Below are 15,354 nucleotides of genomic sequence, written 5' to 3'. Positions count from 1 at the left end.
GGACCAAGTTTCCTCGCTTTAAAGGCGTGCAAGAAAACCTAATGTCCGCTGCAACCACCACGCGTATTAATATTATGGAAATCTGCCAGAATCAGTCAAAGATTACAAGGCTTTGAGAGCTTATACTATTATCGCTGATCAGATCCTCTGCAAAGTTAACCCAAGTGACTTTGCCTAAAAAATAAAAGGGCGGAATCCTTTATAAATGTACTGATGATGCGAGATGATGCTCGCGACTTCGTCCGGGTGGATTTAGGTTTGTTAAAAAACCCGTGGGAACTCTTTGACTATCCGGTCAGCTAACTATGGACCAAATTTCATCAAAATCGGTTAAACTGTTAAAAAGCCGTGAAAAGCTAGCCAGACAGATACACTTTCGCATTTATAATATTAGTATGGAGGATATGGATGTGTCCTGTCGGGAGATTTCCGATTATATGCATATTAGCGAATAATGCAGTCAATTTTCTTTTGCGTTGCGTTCGCCGGCGGTACGGAAACTGCCTGTCTGGCTCCGCGACGCGCCGCGCGCTGCACGAGTATTCGCGCGAAGTCCGCTCCGCTGCCTGTCCTCCATTGGCTTCGTTCGACTCACTCAACTCGACTCGGCCGAGCGCGTTGCACACGTGCTACGTTCGCTCCCGCTAGCGAAACTTCTCTCGCTACGTTCGACAATTCGTAAAAGTGGTGTATTTGAAGTTTGAACTATCAGTTTTGAGTTCGCCAATACTTTCTTTTTATTTTCGTTCGGACAGTTTTTATTTTGTGTTGTTTACTTTGTTTTGTGACTTTAACACATTGGAGGTGTACGGTTTATTTTCAATACGGCCGTCTGTTTACGGTGAGTACCTACGTGTTGAATTCGAATTTATATTTAAGTAGGTATAGGAGTGTCGTCCAGCTGATTTATGCGGACGACGAGAAGAGATCGCGCCATGAACTGCATTACAGATCGAAGGTCGTACGTTTCCTTGCAATCCAATCGGTTTCTGTGACACACTGATTCGGACTTTATATTTCTTGAAAATTTTCTATTATAAATAGTATTAGACACACTAAAGTTTCAATTAATTTTAAGTGCGCCAGTTTATCCGTGAAATCCGATTTACAACGAAAGTTATTATGTCGCCATGCAATTATAGTGGATCTGGAGTGGTAAGTACTAAATTACTATTACCAATAAGTTACTTAAGAGACAGCACTTTTCTTCTTTTTACAACATAAAAGGCGTGCGTTGAACTCTTTTCTAGGCTTTTCTAGCGTCGCGTGTACGTTTGGCAACATTTTAACAACATTTTAACAATTATTTTAATAACTACCTAAAACCACGTAATCTATCTACTTTTGTAAATCTATGCTACTAACATTTTTCACTGATATGAAGATACAAAATTTTATTTTGCATTCCTATTGGAATTCTTTTTGTTCACGATCTTCTTTGAGCTTTAATTTTTTATTAATGCTAATTATAGGATGACTTCGTTTGTCTGTCGTGTGTGTCAAGGCCCACCAAAGGAATCAAACATATAAGGTACGTCCTGTTGACCTATCATGAGATTTGGCAGGTAACAATATCTTATAGCACAAGTAATGGAAAAAATCCGAAAACCGTGAATTTGTGGCTACATCACAAAAAAATTCAAAAGTGTTGTTTCTTGTACGATTAGTAAGAGTTCGAGTCGCAATTGAACAGTTTTTCATTTTCTTGTAAATATTATTATAATAAAACTTCGAGCTACAATCTTTTTCATTTCTTTTCATCTATCATAATATCTATCATAGATATTTTGGTATCGTTTGCAAATATAGATAGGTATATACCTACCTACTTTCTTGCCTTCTTTAAATGTTATACCTACCTACCTACTAACTGGTTTAATTTATATTATAAAGTATAAGAAAAAGTATGACCGGTTCTTAAAATAAGTAATAAATTAAATAGATCGAACACTGCTTATATTTTCCTTTTGATAACGGTAGGTAGGTTTGCAAACAACTGGCGACTGATTGCTTGGGCAATGCAAATACCTATGTACTTACATATTATTATGAACAGTGTATATTTACTTCTTGCGTTCTTGCACTTGTTACCGACTTGGCCCTCTTAATTTATGTACCTACTTAGTAACCGATTAAGACCTTGATTTAAATAATTTATTCACTAATTGTAAAACAAGTGGGACTTCATTCAAATAATGAATTTTCCTTGTAAAATGTTCTTTGTAAGTTTGGTGTAACTGATAATGTTGCGTACACCGTAATTATAATAAAATAAATAGGTGTGACTAATTTGGGTTAAATATCTCGTTGACCTGAGGGGAAGTTTGACTGACTAATAAAAAAGCAATTAAAAACTGCACAAGTAAGTGGGTATTCCTAAAATTCTATAATGTAATAGATACTTTTGTAATCATAGAATCCGTTCTTTTTATGAACTTGGAATATTTATCTGATAAGTAGGTACGTAAAATGCTTTGTAGCAGTTTTACGCACCGATTAACTATATTATGATTTGTTTGCGAAAAAAAGTCAGCGAATAGGTAATTTATAATTTTTATTTAATTGCCGATATAGCCTACTTACATAATTTCGTGATTAATACAATTTAGAGATATAAATACAAATAAGTGTACTTATGATATTTAAACATATCAATCAATAGGTAGGTCCTACTTTAAACAGTCTAATTGGTATTATTAAGTTGGTAAGGTAACAGTTCTAATTTTATAAACCTACATACAACCATATTTTATAGGCACCGTACATTTTTATTCACAAATGAAAGTTAACCTGTTTTAATTATACCTTTACAAGTAAATAAGAAGTTAATTACAAACAGCACATTTTTTAAGTTACTAATTATGTAATTGACTTCTAACTAGAACATCAACTGTCTAAACATTCCATCAAAATATATACCAACTAGCTTATGCTCGCGACTTCATCCGAATTTCAAACCACGATTTCACAATTTTCAAAAATCCTTTCTTAGCGGATGCCTACGTCATAATAGCTATCTACATGCCAAATTTCAGCCCGATCTGTCCAGTAGTTTGAGCTGTAGATCAGTCAGTCAGTCAGTCAGTCACCTTTTCGTTTTATATATTTAGATTTACACTAAAATTCATTTGCAACAAACGCAACACATTTCATTTGCGCAACAGTAACATATTATAAGAAAACACTCTAATTTTGTTAAAATTAAGCTAAAAAGAAACCTCAGTTTAAAGGCTAAACAAAAATTTAAATTAGGTATCTGTGTCCGCAATCATACATACGTACTTAGGCTCTAGAAAAATATATAATTATTATTATTATTTATTTAATAATTATATTTTAATTAATATACATACTTACATAGTTAATTCCTTAATTATTAATTATGAACCTAAATTTATTATTACACATATTATATACCTTAGACGAATAAGCCAAATGTTTATTTAAACAACTTCTTAAAAAAAGTGGTATCTTAACGATCTCTCTTGAACCATCACATATTTACGAGTAACATAATATTATATTCACATGATATTTACAATAATAAACATGCAGAGTTGATGGACACATCACTGAGGCAATTAATTACAACTTGATACAAACAAACACATCTTTTTACAATCTTTCAACGTCCGTATAAATCATTATAACATTTCGAGGTCACTAATCAATACAATTTCGTATTTTGTAAACCTGTGTTTCAACTCATTTGAATACTACTTCAGATCTGCAAATTTTTGTCGATAGGTTAATATATTATAACTGAAATACCTAAAGTAAATATTTTGACTGTTAATAACCAATTATAAATCAATTAATTTTAAATGCTGCTGGCATATGCCCATGACGACAAATAAAAAATAAACAATAAGTCCAATAAGGAAGGACTTATATTATTAAGTAAGTAAGTAAAAGAATTGATGATTGTAATTGCTTTATTAAGTCCGTTACTTAAAAAGTACAAAAAAATTTGAAAAGAGGTTGTTATCAAATGATTTGTCGGTATATTTTTATCTTCGTTATCTATCACTGACAAGTGCTGACAATAATAAACATTAATGAATTATTAAAAGTTTTACATAATAATTTCATTAAGTTTCTGTATAAATTCTAATTCCGAAATATACACATAATATATAAACATTTATATGCATTATGCACAATGTTTTACCTATCGCCGTCTATATAGGTTTCCCAACTCATTAGGTACGGAGCAAATTTTTAGGAAGTTCCGAAGTAACAAGTCACTTATAGTAGTAGACCCTTTCTGTTACAAAGTTATCTTGCTGCATATTTCCACATATCGCATCTATCATTATTATTCCTCGTGCAACAAATGTATGATCAAGATACTTTCAGTCAATTATCGTACTTACCGATATTTAAAGTAACTGAACATCCACAGTGGTATGGAAAATCTAGTACCTAGTCTGTTATTTAGCATAATAAGCAGATCTTGATTTAAATGCTGGGAACATGCTAGGACGAAGGAGAAGATTAAACTAACTGCACACCGTGCTTTATATTTATTTTTATTGTGTATGTTTGTTTGTGCCTCTCTGGTTTTTAGTTCTTTTTTACGGTTCCGTACCCAAAGGGTGCTAAACGGGACCCTTTTAGAGACTCAATGTGCTCGGTGTTGCTACAGTATTTTTAATATTGTTATTTTGCCATTATACGTATTTTTTCAAGCTAAGGAATTCTCGGTACGTGAGTCTGACTCACATTTGACCAATTTTTATAAAATAACTAGCTGAGGCCCGCGACTTCGTCCGCGATGAATTGGGTTTTTTTAAAAATCTCGTAGGAACTCTTTGATAAAAGTCTGTCGCCTATGTCACTCTCCAGGTCTTTTAATATAAATATCCATGCAAAAAATCACATCGATCCTTTGCTCCGTTGCGACGTGATTGAAGGACAAACCAACATACCAACAAACCAACAAACAAACACACTTTAGCATTTATAATAGGGGTTGTGAAATAGGGGTAGTGATTTACCTATAAACCTTTACATTTTCTCACAGAACATCGTGTCGGTGTTTTAAAGATTGGAAATTCAAAACTGACTGATATGCAGTGGCGTGCAGGTCATAGAGGCATAAATGCACTGCTTACCCCAGTTGTAATAGCTCAATGCATATTTTTCACATGCACATAATGACCTGCCAGTAAACAGGTTCCTACCTAACTAATGCCTACCCTGGCTTCAAACCCTGTGCACGCCACTGCTGATATGCATATCTGTCAATGGATATCTTCTACGCAAATATGATGTTGGTGACCTAATTCCGCGATAGATGACATGTGCAATGTGAATATTTACAAACACAATACAATCAAATGATAATAACAAGAATATCAATAAGATAAATTCCACACATAAGTACCTACCTAGCTTCTGACTAGGATTATAATTTAATGCAAATTGATCATTATTTGTAAATCTGTAAATTCAATGTAGGTAGGGTTTATATCAGTAGACCGTATCTAATTTTCCCTCAACCAATCAAGGCTCCAGCAAAATATCTTTTATTGCAATTACATTATTTTGAACAGGTGTTTAATACAAATAATTAGCCAAATGTGGTCAATTTCTCATCCGCCCATGCAACTCCTAATGTTCTATGTCTAAACTTCTAACTTAAAAGGACAAAGGACGTTTGGTTACATTACATTACATTACTTGCTTTTACTTTGTAAATCTACACGTTCCAATCCAAGTTATGAAGTTAGGACATAATAGCTATATTACCCACATTAAATTGAATGAATTTTATTAATAATGATTCCCTCGGTCCTCGAATAATGTCATATTTTATTAGAGGATCTATCCACGGTTTTATACGATTATTATTAGATGTAAGGATAAAATGAATAATTCAATCTTTTACATTCTCATCGGTATATCAAATTGTCTCTTATCCGGTGGAAGGAATAAGGTTAGAGTAGAATAGTTACTGTTAGATACTAAATTTATTGTAGATCTTAACGGTATTTTTCATAAGCTAATTGTAACGGTAGATAATTATTTTTTAAATCTCTTCATAATGTAATATTATGCTATAGAAATTAGGGAATGTTTTCGTTTCTACATCAAGTACACACACACCTAGACAACTTCCTTCTTTTATATTTTAAAGCCATCAAATCTAAAAATGTCATTATCATAATATGATCATTTCAACCCATCCCTGGTCCACTACTAAGTAGAGTCTCAGAATGTAAAAGTGTTAGGTCTCGCTAAACGCTGGCCAAATGCGTAATAGACTACACAAAACTGTAAGAACATTATGGAGAATTTTTTTCTATTCTTTTTTTGTTTTTATATGTATTTAATATTTTGGCATTACAAAAAATTTCTAGGTATCTAACTCTCACGTAAGCAGGTTATCTCACGATGTTTTCCTTCACCGGTAAAGCAAGAGATATTTAACTGCTCAACATTTTTTGTATAGTAGCTGGCACCTTGATCAGATATAGGTATGCCCTAAAAATCCCACTTCTGATGATATTTCTAAACCATTTATTAATTGCACTTTTGCAGTCGAATTGAGTTTGAACAAAACTCTGATATCTTTATATTAATCTAATACAAGTAACTATTACGTGCACTAATTTGTTGAAGGTAAAATTATATTGCGAAATTAACAGCAGTCGAATTTTTTTAAATGTAGGTTCATACATACATCACAGCCTTACATTGATAATAGTACAATTACCGCTATGTTGAATACATTTTTCCAGTGATAAGTAGTACGATTCACAACACAATGGTGTGTACGGTACGCATAGTGTAAACTTGGAATTCGTGTCAGTTCACCATCATCACGGATTAAGTTTGCACAAGCTAAATTCAATAAAAATCTTATTTGTAATCTATATCCATCCATATTAATATTATAAATGCGAAAGTATGTTCGTCTTTCTGTCTGTCCGTGTGTCTGCCTGTCTGTCTGCTAGCTTTTCACGGCCCATTCACTTAACCGATTTCGATGAAATTTAGTACAGAGATAGCTTGCATCCCGTGGAAGGATATAGGCTACTTTTGATCCCGGAAAAGCAAAGAGTTATTTATATGGATTTTTGAAAATCTAAATCGACGCGGACGAAGTCAATTGCATTAGTCAATTTTTTTAGCGTATATAGCACAGGCCGGTAATAAATCATGAAAATTTACGATTTTCATGTGTATTGTACGCTATTATGGATAGGTGCAGGTCAAATATGAAAACTCATACCTACGTAGATACGTATGTATACTATACAAAATATTTCCTACTATTTTCTATACAATAAGATATACAATAAGAATAGATTAATAAAAAGAAAACAAAGATATCAAATCGTTAAAAATACATGTACAATTAAAAATCATTTAATTCTTAGTGAAGCTTACGAGTGGCGATAAATAAATTAAGTACCACCAAGTTTTTTTTTTTGATCAATGACAGATGGAACTATTAATAGCCTTTACAAGATCTTCAATTCAATAGACAGGTTCTTACCGAGATGATCCAGCAAAAAAAACTCTTCATTTTATTATTCTTTTTATTTTATTATCACATTGTATTCTTTTGAGCAAATGCGTTTGTAGATACTTGACAATTATTATTATACTACAAGCTTATGGTCGCAACTTCGTCCGCGTGGACTATACAAATTTCAAACCCCTATTTCACCTCCTTAGGGGTTGAATTTTCAAAAATCCTTTCTTAGCGGATGCCTACGGGCTACGTCATAATAGCTATCTGCATGCCAAATTTCAGCCCGATCCGTCCAGTAGTTTGAGCTGTGCGTTGATAGATCAGTCAGTCAGTCACCTTTTCCTTTTATATAATTATTTAGATTAATTACCTACTTACTAATTATTTTAGTACAGGTATTTTGAGAAGGAGTGATAGTGGTTAAGACATTGGCCTCCTATTTGGGAGGGGTCTGGGGTAAGAACCCGGGCCCGCACCTCTAACTTTTCAGACCTTTTTAATTAACTATTTATAGCGCATGTTTTTGTACGTTTTCAGTAATTAAATATCACTTGCTTTAACGGTGAAGGAAAATGTTCTGAGGAAACCTGCATGTTTGAAAATTCTCTATAATGTTCTCAAGGGTAGTGTGTGAAGTCTCATTCTGAAAGGAGACCCGTGCTCAAGAGTGAGCCGGCGTTGATGATGATCATTTTAAGCCTTTCATTGAAATTTTACAATAAAAATTATAGCTAGCCGATAATCTGTGGCTAATCCTAATTTTAAGCCTAAGTTATAGCTTAGTTAGCTTGTCCTACCCGTACACCCGTACGTCACCCGCGTTCGCCCGCACCGGGTTATCGCGGGGGACGTGCGGGTGTGCGGGGCGTTCCTCCCCGACTGCCATCTCGACCTGTTGCGTACTATACCTATACCTTTTATGAAGCATTTCGGATGATCTCGGGCGTAATCTGTGAAGCATTTCGGATGATCTCGGACGTAATCTGTGAAGCATTTCGGATGATCTCGGGCGTAATCTGTGAAGCATTTCGGATGATCTCGGGCGTAATCTGTGAAGCATTTCGGATGATCTCGGACGTAATCTGTGAAGCATTTCGGATGATCTCGGACGTAATCTGTATTCTCCATACAAAACCCTGTTATGATTTTGCAATCGCTGCTGTCAAATCATGAATTTTGTATGAAAAAGATAGGTCGTACCTATTCATCATAATATTACCTTGTTGATCACACTTCTCGATGATTAGTGGTCATCATCTAGATGCCAGTCCTGGCAGACTGGCTTAAGAAGAAGGTCGAGTTTTAGGGTTGCATACCTCAAAAGGAAAAACGGAACCCTTATAGGATCACTTTGTTGTCTGTCTGTCGGTCTGTCAAGAAATCTGAAAACCGTAAATTTGTGGTTACATCACTCAAAAAAAATTAAATTGTGGTCATGAACTAATAATTAGTATTTAATTAGTTTTTGAATTATCGTGCAAAAATGTCGGAACAAAGTACGGAACCCTCGGTGCGCGAACATGACTCAAACTTGGCTGGTTTTTATTTTTTAATAATACAGTCGAAAAGCTCGTACTGTAGATACAGATTACGATCTTCGAAGCACTTTTCGGGAAAGTAAGAGCTTACGGAAGGAACCCATTGACATTGGCACCACAGCCCGAGGCCAAGAAACCAGTCGAACTACATTGATGATCAATCGACGTTTAAAGCTTGGGGATAAGGCCTGGAAAGACAACGCGCGACGGCAGCGTGTTCAAAGCGGCTCCTATAATAAAATTTTTACTTAAAAGAAAATTTCCTTTTCTGGATTACGAGTTTATTCCCGAAAATAAAATATAGAGTATAGTAACTGTACCATACAAGTTCAAGATCGGTCAAGTTTGCATGACAACATGCATACTTGAAGGTGTACACCGTCAAGTTAAGTCAAGCCACCGCATGCAGCGTCATGCAAACTTGACGGTAAACTTGATCGTGTGGCTAGCGTACGACGCGTTCAGTGTAACGTTTTTCCTTCATGGTGCTGCCATTGCGCTTTATCTGTCCAGGCCTTTATTGCTCTTTATCATTGGTGAAATTGAAGCCAAATACATCTGCCGCATAATTCGCTGTTACGCGCTAATAAATTAATGAAATATGATAATTGATAACGATTTAGGCGTGCAACCTCTTGAAGCTAAAAAGAAAGCCACTCGAAATGTTTTATCCAACTTTATCTCTCTGCCTGACTGACGAGGCTGTATGGTCGTCGATCATTGCCTTTCCCCTAAGAAAATGAATTATTGTAAAACTATTACTACGAATTGCCTATTTTATCAAAATACAATATAGACTTTATTCTGAACAATTCAATTTTATAATTAGGTATCATAACATAATATTATGTATCTACATTAACAAACTTTTTTATTTAAAAAATAGCATAAAATCTTTCTATATAAATAATTGTACAATTTATTTCGGAAATCAACACTAGGTAATTGGTGCTAATTTAAAATAGCTATGAGTTAGTTATAGTAATATTATGTCTATGTGCGTATCGGACATATTAAATTTTTCATGATGTCATAGTATTATAGTCTATGGCAAGTCTATGAAACGTAGTCGAAGCAATCCGATGAGTGGTTTACGGATTGATACGAGAGCCAATAAATATGGGTAAGTACATAAAAGAAACAGTCGACATGCAGTTCTAGTAGGTGCATGCATTCAATGTAAACTGCATGCGGACTGCGCAGACGGTTGACTTGGCAGTTGCGATGTCAACGAGTTGTGTCAACTGCAATAGAATTGCATCCCAACTGCAATTTTGCAGTCGCCTTGCAGTACAAATGCAGTCTGTACTGTAAGACCCTCTAACTGTCAAGTAAATGTTACGTTTTATGAGTGGCAATAAAAATGCAATAAAATGAATTTTGCACTGTTACATCACGTTACAGTAAAAAAGTTACACGGGTGAATAAGTATAGGTACCTATATTTATACTACCAATTTGTTTTTGATCTTTTTGGGTTACTTTCACCCGCTTTTTCAACTATCTTTTTTTAAATTGGCAATCCCACTTTAACCACTATCATTACTACCATATCAGTGCACGTTACATTCAAGATAAAGTTCAAAAGAAGTAAATTAACATAGAAAACTTTTAAAAACACTTTTTTATTTTATTTACCTTTTTTAGGATTTCGTACGCCAAAAGGAAAAAAAGAATCCTTATAGAATCACTTCATTGTCTGTCAAGAATCCTGTAGGGTAGGTACTTCCCGTTGACTTGGATTCTAGGTCCTAGAATCATGAAATTTGGCAAGTAGGTAGGTCTTATGGCACACATTAAGGGAATGTGTTCTTCAATAAATAATTTGTATTTTCAACTTTCAAAGTAAGATACTATACCAAGTAGAGTATCATATGAAAGGGCACCTGTACATTCTAAAGCAGATTTTTATTTATTTTTATGGATAATATTTTTTGATTTATCGTGCAAAATGTCGAAAAAATACGACTGTAGTACGGAATCCTCGGTGCGCAAACCGTACCGTAGCTTTGCGGTCAGAGCGTCGGGCGCGATCCCAGGAGACGCGGGTTCGAATTCTGCCGGTCCGCAATTTTTGACGTATTTAAAATTATTTAAACAAACTTTGCCTCTTTATAGTATTAATACTGTAGCCATCTCGCGGAAATCTAAAAAGCCTACGACACATTAATTTAAGTACCTATTGTAATTTGAGAGTCACAAACAACTCTAACTACATATTCAATACTGCTCAAGTCAAAAGTCAAAACCCTTTCCGAGACAGATAAAACTCTACATGTCGTTATATTTACATCATGAGTATTAATCAAGCTTCGTAACTTGTTATACATTGTTTATTTACACGCATACTGCACATGGCAATAGTAGTCAGTGTTTAATTATTTCCGCAGTTCGAAGCGATAAATAAAGGTTAAAAAGGCGTAGTTAATCCGACATCAAAGCGAGCTGTGAGAGCAGTGTCAGCTGTCGTATACCGCGAATCGGTTGGCGTTTATTTTTACAGTTTAATTAACCAAATGAGCCAAACAAACTTTTTGTCGTCCTAGAAAGTTAATTGGGGAAATGTTAATTGAAATTTAAGACTATGCAGTGAAATAAAACAACTGAAGCGGATTTTTGAATTAGAAGTCATTATTATTAAGTTTCTAAACCCAACAGATTTTTTGCCCTTAAGTGAAAAAAGTGATATAGGGAGTGATATATTATAATGGAATATTGGAGTCATTGAACACTTATAGCCTACTTTTTATCCCGGAAAATCAAAGAGTTCCGACGGGATTATTAAAAACTTAAATCCACGCGGACCAAAAAAAATAAAAATTATTCAATTAAACTTTCACATTTCACTATATCGATGGTTCGGAATGCCTTTCCTACCGAGGAGAACCAAGTCGTGAACATGAGCTAGTATAAAATAAAGATACCAGTTACAATAGTTAAAATTCGATCTTAATTCTTTGCACAATCAATTCCAAGATGACACCACAATGTCGAGGATCAAAGGGGGAATGTTAACGATTATAAACATCACCAAACAACAATGATAGCGAACGCATGACTGCAATTAATTAGAACATTATTGACTCCACGACTAATCACATTTTCCAACTGATTGGAATTTTACATCAGCACATTTGCATTGTGGCTAATTCTGCTGTGCATACTGCACAATCTCTAAGCTAAAAAAACTAAATTATAAATATATAGATCTGTCACTTTAATTCTAAAAAAAATACGAGACATTTCACCGCGATTAATAGCCTCATCTGGTGACAGAAGGGCTTGAGTTTTAAACACATTCCAAAATCGCCTAACGTAAGAAGTTTTCACTTTAATAATTGTTTTACTATACTTACTGCCTTTTAAACCAGGATGATCTTTGTACTGGATGATCTGTGCGTACTGCGTAGATATGTGAATTGTGATCCGTTCCCACCTGCTAATAAGAGCTAAGCTATGAAAATAAAAATGATCTTATTTTTCTTGGTTTCTACAGATCCCTCTCTAGTCGCTACACATGCTCGCACGTCGTTGTAGGAATGGCAGCCGTACTTGTTTATATTGTAAACTATCTTGTGTTGTGTGCGATCGCGATTTGTAATTGAGATTTCGATGTTTTTTCTTGCCGCCCGGCCATGTGAACAAAATATGGGAGTGAGATTTTCCCGCGGCGGAGCAGGTCGGCAGCGCACTCCCACGCTGCCTTCCGTCTACACCTCGGACTCACAATGGTAACATTACTGCACACTTTTTCTCCATCATTGTTGTTTATATTACTCGTTATCGTTCGCCAATAATTCCTCGAAGCGAGACTTGGATCTTTCTTATGTTTTATAGAAGCAAGATTTCTTCCGCGTAACAACTTTTTATCTTTTGCGTCGCCGATCCCAGCTCCTTTAAAGCAAACACCGACCTGATCCAATTCTGATCTAGAACGCATCTTTTTATGATTGGGTTTATTTTTTAGTTGAACATGACTAATAGCCTAATAGACTTCTTTTTCCTTACACAAGGCACCAAGAATTCTAGAAGTGGGTACAAACAAGTCCCAAGTCCGACTGTGAGATTAAAGCCCGGCGTGGTACAGCACATGTAATGGTTTAAATGTTATGGAGAATCAGGGGCAGTTTGGGTTTCAGGTTGAGATGTATAGAGCGCACTTGTTCAGATTTAAGACACTGTTAAAATGAAACAGAGTTATATCGCTGGTACTAATCGTCTCGTTTATAAGGCTGCCTGTTCACTGGTGCGGAGGTGAGAGAAGCGGATCGGAGCTGTGCAAATATTAACCAATAGAATTGCATAAAACTTCCGCTCCGCTTTACTTTACAAAAACTTTTAAAAATGATACATTTTGACGCGGAGCGGGAAAGCGTAGCGGAGAAGCGGAACGGAGAAGTGGAGTGGGGAAGCGGCTATTTCGCGTAGAACTAAACCAATTGCCCGCCGCCAGTAGTTCAAATGACTCGTCGTGTGCTCGCATCGCCAATCCGACTTTCTCGCTCCGCTCCGCTAGCTAGCTTCGCGTCTATGGACAGACACAGTCCGCAACTCCGCTCCGCATCACTTTCTCACTCCGCTCCCCTACCTAGCTCCGCACTTTACTGAAACATAAGTCTGAGCAAAGTTAAAGTACGCTAAATAGATCTCAACCTCAATTTCAATCATATTTACTGATTTTTATTAAAAACTAAACTAGCTGCCCCGGCGAACTTCGTACCGCCTAACAGTCGATTCTTTTTCTGGCAATTTATAAATTTTTTCTCTCCGTAAGAACCATCCTCGTACTTCAAGGAATATTATAAAAAAGAATTAGCGAAATCGGTTCAGCTGTTCTCGAGATTTGCGATCAGCAACACATTTACCGATTCATTTTTATATATAGAAAGATATCGCATTTTCTTTCGCATTGTAGTATTGTAGCTTCTGTGTAGGTAGTTAGCATAGTTGGTCCGTGTTTAGTACCTAGTATGTTTGATTTAGGTATGTCCTGAATAATGATTTTCCGCGTGGCTCTCGACCGCAGTATCAAATAAGCGTATTCGGTACATTAGCCTACAATAGTCTAAGAGACTGTGAACGGTATTCTAACTAAGTATAATGAATTTCCAGAACCACAATTATTTACCTATATTAGCATTTTATACTTATAAGCTCGTATAAATAATGTAATAGATACTTATTGGTTTTGCTAGTGCTAGGAAGAGACAAGTCGGTGAAAAAAGAGAGATAAATCTTTCACATGCTAAACTTCTACTACTGTCTTACTTCTACGCTTCTACTACATACCTATTACAGTAAAAAATGTTGGGGCATTAGATCATGCCTTGTGCGTTCAGGTCAATCTTTCTATAATACATTCTCTATCGATAAACTATTTTGGGTTACGCGAACGTATCGATTTATAAGTTGACTGGCCGGACAAAGATTTTTCTGAAGAATTGTATAATCCATAACTGATACCTGTCTACAATTCTACAATCATCTCTAGGTCTATGACTACGTGCAATTAATTCGACGCCGACGCAGGCGCCATGCGTCGTCGTACCTACTCGTACCTACAGAAACCAAACTGTTTTCACTGGGAACTGTGCCATGTGGGTGCAGTTCAGGTGACATCCGACCGAGTTCTGTATATTTATTGCAGCACCTTAAGCATCCCGACCCTAAAAGCTTTGTCGCTATAATAATATGTTTTCAAATAGTAGATTGTACAACAAAACCATAAAACAAGCCATTTTATCCGAGACATTTATCTACCCGAGCCTAATCTATCTACCTAAACCTATCAAGGAAATAAGGAGTGTCTCTCTTCTTCTTCTTTGTCTTCTTCTACACTCTTGGCAGCATTCGCCACTTCTCTCTGCTGGTGGACAGCCTGGTGCAATCATGCAAAGGACCTCCCACAGCAGACTTAATTTGATCGGTCCACCGCGATCGCATGGGCGACCTTCCTCGCCCTCTGGTGCCCTCCACCTTGCCCTGCATAACAAGACGCTCGATTGAGTCACTCTCATGCCGGGAGACGAGTCTGAAGAATTTTAATATTTGACTCTGTACTAACGCCGAAAGTCGTTTTCACAGACTCGTGTGGTCGTACTGTCAAGTGTCAACCTACCCCTACTTATAGTACGCGACAGGTCAAAATGGCAATCGGGGAGGGAACGCCCCGCACACCCGCACAGCCCCCGCGCTAACCCGGTGCGGGTGAGCTCGAGTGACGTGTGGGTGTGCGAGCCGTCCCCCGCCTCATATCCCGATTGCCATCTCAAGCAGTTTTACGCAACGAACAAAGATTACCGTTGTGCGCCGTCAATTTTTTTTCTTTTAA

The 15,354-nt window shown here is 36.1% G+C and overlaps 1 protein-coding gene across 1 annotated transcript in view; it reads left to right on the top strand.

Moving 5' to 3' along the window:
- Window positions 1-566: 566 nt before the first annotated feature.
- LOC117987378 (uncharacterized) overlaps window positions 567-15,354 on the top strand; it is a 66,715-nt gene continuing 51,927 nt past the window's right edge. The window contains exon 1 of the mRNA XM_034974378.2: window positions 567-841. The gene's annotated coding sequence lies outside the window, so the exon portion shown is untranslated. The remainder of the gene's footprint in view (window positions 842-15,354) is intronic.

The sequence above is a fragment of the Maniola hyperantus genome, chromosome 13 (genome assembly GCF_902806685.2).
Source record: "Maniola hyperantus chromosome 13, iAphHyp1.2, whole genome shotgun sequence".
Lineage (NCBI taxonomy): Eukaryota > Metazoa > Arthropoda > Insecta > Lepidoptera > Nymphalidae > Maniola > Maniola hyperantus.
This window is presented reverse-complemented; position numbering and strand designations above follow the sequence as displayed.